We start from the raw sequence: 6669 nt of genomic DNA on the forward strand, positions 1-6669 counted from the left end.
TCAGGCACGTAGCCTGAATTAGCCGGGTTGCAAAGGGGTTACGATATCAACCCATTGGAACCTGCATTGAGCTTATCAACATAACCCCTGACAGCTTTCCCTGAAATCAACTACACATTCCCCGGTGATGCTGCGGTCGTTGTTCACTGTGTTAAGCTGTAATTTGAATGCCACTTTGTTAGCCTCATGCCTCAGAGTTTCATTTACATATGACAAGCGTCGGCTGTGTCTAAAGGTAGGCCAACCTTGCAGAGCGTGATGTTTCATCACACGTCCACGGACCAACACTTTTCTAACACTTTTTTACTTTTTTTAAACGCTTTTCTGATTTAAAGAGAGGTTTGGTTTTTAATTTACCACTTCTGGGCAGCCATAGGATGTAAGATATTGAAACGTGGATTAAGGATGTTATCCTGCGTTCAGACAAACACACAAGACACACACAAGAAATCCAATTTCAAGAAAGATAGGTCTACTATTGACAGAAGTGGTTGTGGGCGGGTGTGCTGTGAGACATGCGCCGTGCAACATTGGTAAATGGGCCTCCACAGACTTCATTATGTTGAGCATGCTTTCAATTGATTTGGAGTTGGAGTTGATCAATCTCACCTGAGTGTATCGACACACTCAGAGTAACTTAAACATCGGAGGGCAGCTCCTACATACAGAGACATAGGACATAGGTAGGGAGGGAGGTGACAGACAGAGACAGACAGACAAATAACTTCTATGAAGAATATCATGTACATTTATAGGGCCTATATATATATATATATATATATATATAAAAGTCAGCAAGTAAAATTGATTTATAAAGCACATTTATAACGCACTGTTCGCACTGACCAAAGTGCTGTATCAAGTGCATTCAGTAGGTAAAAAATGATTTGTATGGTAATGAAACAGCAAACCATCCCAGTTTCTTGGGGCAGCTTCATACAGCTGTTACCTGTACACGAGACAGAGCGAAGTGTCAGTCATCCAGATCATTCATTAGAACCCTCTAAAATAATATGACGTGTCATGGCAATTTCCTTTAACAGATATTGCGTCTAGGACAGATGAGATTTCTCAATGCAAAAAAGTACACAATACTTGGCAGACAATTATCCTAGGTTTAATGCATGCATTACATTAGACTCCTCTCTAGCAGAGTGAGTCCAGAATACAGTTTGACATTATTACAGTTATTTATACCGTTTCAGATCCTTCCCACATTGCAGATGTCAATAATCAAATCAAGCAATGTTTACCCAAGACACAGAGATGCCTGTGTTCTTATCAAGCAGAGGAGTGCCTAAGAGGATGTCTTCTCCTTGTTTAAGTACGAAGGTTGACACTATTGGTAGACTCTAAGGAAGGTAGGCCGGCGACCCATAGAGAAGGGTTTACATTTATATTATTATTAATCTTTAGTTTTACCAGGGTATTCACATTGAGACAGAAGTCGATTTTACAAATGAGCCCTGGCCAAGAAAGACAGCACCTTGCTAAAGGACACATAAAAACAGAGAAACAGAGTTAGATGCCACTGAGGAAGGTGGGACAGCTGACCACACCACAAGTGTTAACATTTTGATTGACTCTGAGGAGGAAGGTGGTGACTGAACCAAGCACAAAGGTCAATAAATAGACGACTCTGGGGAAAGGCAGGATGGCAAGACAATATGCAAATTTAGAAAACACGGCCTAAGTTATAAAATGAATAACATGTCGATTGTTCCATCACAGACGTCGTTGATCAAAAACACAGACTCTGTGTGTTATCAGCAGATGTTCTTCACATCATTAAACTAAACTAAACGTTTTTTTTTGAGTCTGGTACTGTGGCATGTCAATTAATGTCAAATAGTAGCAGACGTGAAGTATTCGTCTTCTACTTAATACCCAATTCATTATTAAGATAGAAAGTAAACCACCGTTCTTGTGGTACACATTTCAACTTGTAACTTCAAGGGTTAGGGTAAGGGCTTTTTTTCATAGGTGACCTGAAACGACATTGCTCAAACCTCAGTTCAGTCAGCTCAAACCGTGTAACTGGGCTACATCAAACGTTTGAACTTGCAATGGAAGTTGATCGGTCATTGAATACCAGCCCCTGAGGAAGTCTCCACTGCATGTGAAGATTTTGCAGAGATTAATGTTACTGGACGTATTTTCAAATATATTTAACACAGGTAAGAATGTATAGAAGGGAATGCAATTGGATCCTTTGGGGTTTAGCTCTCTAAACATGATGCATGATGATCATACACCATGCATGATCATACATCATACATCATATGATTTCAAAATGTAACAGGCAATTAACATGGGATCAAATAGGATGAATGTGATTGATGACCATTTGATTGGATCTTAAATTTCTCAAATTTACCAAAATAATTTGGTAGACACCACCTTGTTACATGATTTATATGTGGGGGTGAATTAGCACAAAGGTCAACTGACACACCTCCTGAGTAAGAACATCAAGATGTATTCCTGATGGAGTCCCACAGAGATCATTAATTGGCCTGGTTCTCTTTTCCTCTGCCCTCAAACGTTATCTAGAGGACTTGACAACGTTTGAGGTCAGCACTGCCACTCCAGCTTGATTTCCAGGGCAAGCATAACGGCCATGCTTGTCCTGAAATCACGCTGGAGTAGCAATGCTGACATAAAATCTTTTTTGGGCACTTTCTTTTCCACTCCCAACCACTGCCTAAGGAAGAACCGGTAACATTTCAGACATCAAGTGGCACAGGAGGTGTCTTCTTACTCCTTTGAACCTCTGAACTCGAACAGAGTCACGGCATATTTTACATGACAAGCACACAGCCTTGTCATTTGGGGATAAGGATATAACTGAGAGAATGGTGCCAGACCCCACAAGTCACTAGTGTGACTGTGTACGTGGACAGATAGTTGAATATAGTTGTTTCAGTCTTGTTTGTTTGTTTAGAAAACCAATTCTTCTGCACTCTTTCCTTGGAGCCAAATGTGCACAATATACAACTCATAGCCCTGCCCTGCCCTGGTTGTCAAGATATGGTATTCATTTTAATATTTTATAGTTTACATCTGAAGCTCAGCAGGAATGATCCCCCGCCCTTCATTGGTCGAAGTACAACCTTGGTTTCACACACACCTTTATGACTTTTGTTCAGTTGGTTAGCTTTAAGTTTTTTGAACAAATATGATGTTGTTCTGCTGTAAATGCAATTCATCTTCATCTTTAGACAAATTCTAATAATGGCTCTAACTAATGGCTGTGAACATAACAACAAAAGCCGTTTAAGATATCCTAAGTTTCTCCTCACACACCCTTCATCACAAGTCTGATGAAGGGTTTTTCCTAGTGTGGGGGCAACATCTACAAAGCTAGTTGATATGCGTGGGCCAATTAGGGGGATGTGTTTGAATGGGGAATCTCTAGGTGGCCATTATCTCCACGATGATTGGAGAGCGATATTTATCGGCGTAATGACGGTGATAAAAGATTTTTGATAAGCTGCTTCCCGAAAATCAAATGTTGTGTTGACGAGGGTTGCAGGCAGCTGACCGTGGAGGAATCAGCTCTCACTTCAGAAGAGAGAAGCAATGCAACGAGTTAGAAATACAATCCCTGTATTGTATTTCTAACTCAATACAGGGATCTGCAGGTATCTTTAAACTGGAGCATACAGAAATGAATATTAAAAAGATGTTGCAAACGTGAATATCCTGAAATAAAAGCAAGGTGTGCACAAGCTGTCTCCACAAATATAGCTTGGCAAGGGGTGTGCATAAGCTACACTATTTATGTGTCTGTGCGTGTGCGTGTGCGTGTGTGTGTGTGTGTGTGTGTGTGTGTGTGTGTGTGCGTATGCGTGACTTTGAGTGTGTGCATGTTTTTGTGTGCGTATGTGTTTCTGCAAGTGTGTGCATATGTGTGAGTGAGCGGGTGGGTGCATGAATTTGTGTGTGTATGCCTGCCTGTGAATGTGTGCATGTGTGCAACTGTTTGAATGCCAATATGTGCGTATGCGTTTCTGTGTGCGTGCGTGCATGCATGGACGCTGTAAAGGGGACCTTATGTACATACTGTATGTGGTGGGGACCTTATGTACATACTAAGGTCCCAATCTTAGTGTGTAATCATGTGTTAACAATACTAAGCAGAACGCTCCTCTGGGACTGAGTGAGACATTACACAGGGGGCCTCTCACTGCCCGGCTATTCATCTATCGTGCAGTGCAGTGTGGGTAAGAGCCATTGTTGAGAGCTGTGCATCGTGGCAGGGAGGTCAGCCATTATGTGGAGGGGGAGCTGCTCTCTGGCCTGCGATGGCATGCGTTGGCAGGGGATACACGGCTAGGTGTCACTCAGGCCCCCAGAGGCTACTCATGTGGGTCATAGCACCTTGTCGCATGTAGAAGGCGGTGTTACCTGGCTCAGTGCATGCTGCACAGAACGACGCTTGATTAACTCACTTGTTTGATATTTGACGATATTAGTCTAATAACGTCAAATGTACGTTTGAAGAAAATATGCAATGGTGAAACTAGAAGATGATTTTTAGGGAGGTTTAGGAAGGAACTGGTTTACTTCAAGTTATAGCCGGTTTCCGTTATTGTAGTTTTTATTGCATTCTATAAAGACACAGCTTGAGACACACATGGAAACCCAATGTACAAAGGTAGTTTTACAAATGAAGCCCTCACTATGAATTCTAGATTTCTCTTCCAGGGCTGCATTCTAAAAAAAGTCTGGTTTGCTGATTTGCCTCGCATTGCCTCTGATTTGCCTCGCACTTCCTGCTCAATTTTCTGATGTTTTTCCTTGTTCTGTTACAATTGTCAGAAGCTTGGCAAGAGGCTTGGTTGTTCGCCAAATCGTCTTGGGTTGCCTAGGACAGGGGTTTTCAAACTTTGAGTGTGTGTGGACCACTTTATATAATCAAGAATTTTCACGGACCACCTTATAATACACATAATAAAATATGTCTACACACAGTCCTACCTGAATTACCCGCACCTCTTAATAGGCATATATTAGCACTAAAAGTAACATAGCATCAGTACAACAGGCTTGTTAAAAGAACGTTTACTGCACACAACGGCTGCCACATATTTAATGTATTTATTTAAAGCGCATAAGGGCATAATCAGGTTCATTTGAACACCAGGCTTATATCCATAGCAATGATAATGGGGCATTAAATATGTACAGTAATCACAAACGAACTGAACTGAACTGGATAAAGTCAAATATCAAATCCCGGTTCCCTCCTAGCCACTAGACCAAATATTCTGGAACGTTCTAATCTTTGCACTAGCCTATTTTAGTAATCACACAATACCTTCAATTTAATTTCAATTGTATATCATACATACATATTTTTTATTTTTTATGAAAAATATTATTTTATATTTTAGTTTGCTTTTCCACGGACCACATGCAGTACCGTCGCGGACCACAGTTTGAAAATCACTGGCCTAGGATACATCGGAGTGTCCGAACAACAAGTGTTAATCAGGAATTCTACGACTAAGCACGAGTTTCTGACAATTGTAACACAACGAGGAAAAACATCAGGAAATTTAGCAGGAAGTGCAAGAGGCTTAGTCATTCGCCAAATCGTCTATAGTTGCCTAGGATACATCAGTGTATCCCCGGAATTCTACGACTACGTCTTCAGACATTACATATCACGCCTCTATATGGCTGCAGATAACAAGCAGGTTTTGTTACAAAGCCTGAAGAATGTGATTGGTCCTTAAATGATGTTGAGCCAGCTCAGCTCTCCCAATCTAAATTCAGCATCTGTCCTTTATCATGCTGGTGTTTGAAGCTCAAGAATCAAGGAAAAATATTTGAAATCCAGCAATTAAGTTCAAACAACTTTGTCCGTCAAAATGAAAGGCACTTCCTAATATCATCATTGTCCCAATAGGGACGAGTTCTGAGGAGCAACAACAGACAAAAAACACACACGCACACGTGCGCACACAGAAACACAAGCACACACACGCCCACACAGCATCAAATGATAATCCATGAGTGCAACATTCGACACTGCAAAATAACCGCTTTCATTCTTGCATTCTCTTTGATGGTTTGTGTCCATCAATTTTAAACATCCCCCTCCATCTTTGCACTTCCACTCTGTTCTGTGTTGTATTATTCATGTGTGTTATGCGTTAACAAGCCATAAGTTCCCTGCTCCATCTAATTAGGGATTTAAATTTAGGTGTACACACACATGGATAGCAGGGAAAATTATTTACAGTGACACAATATATGTCTGAACTATCAGGCTCTGGTCAGGTAGTGAAACAAATTGTCAAACCTACGTGCTCGCCTAACCTCTTTTCCTTGACCTCGATGGAGATAAGGTAAAGGAAAGACGTGAAGGAGAATTCATGAGGACAAATGCATTGCTCAGACAATCAAACCACACTTACTCACACTTGCGATCGCAGATGCTCATGCTCACCCTCCTGTCCATATATACTGACATGAATGCAAATTAGTATATGAAATATAAACTAGTATATGAGTGTATGAAAATAACTGTCGACCCTTTCCTTGGCATTGGAACAGCTCTTTGGATTGGATTGGATCAGAGCTGCCACTTAGACAATTCAGGGTCATTTCGCTCCATTAGAAACCTTCCTAAGCAGAAAAGACAATTCTACCGCAGCC

Source organism: Micromesistius poutassou, assembly GCF_964030765.1.
Source record: "Micromesistius poutassou genome assembly, chromosome: 7".
Classification (NCBI taxonomy): Eukaryota; Metazoa; Chordata; class Actinopteri; order Gadiformes; family Gadidae; genus Micromesistius; species Micromesistius poutassou.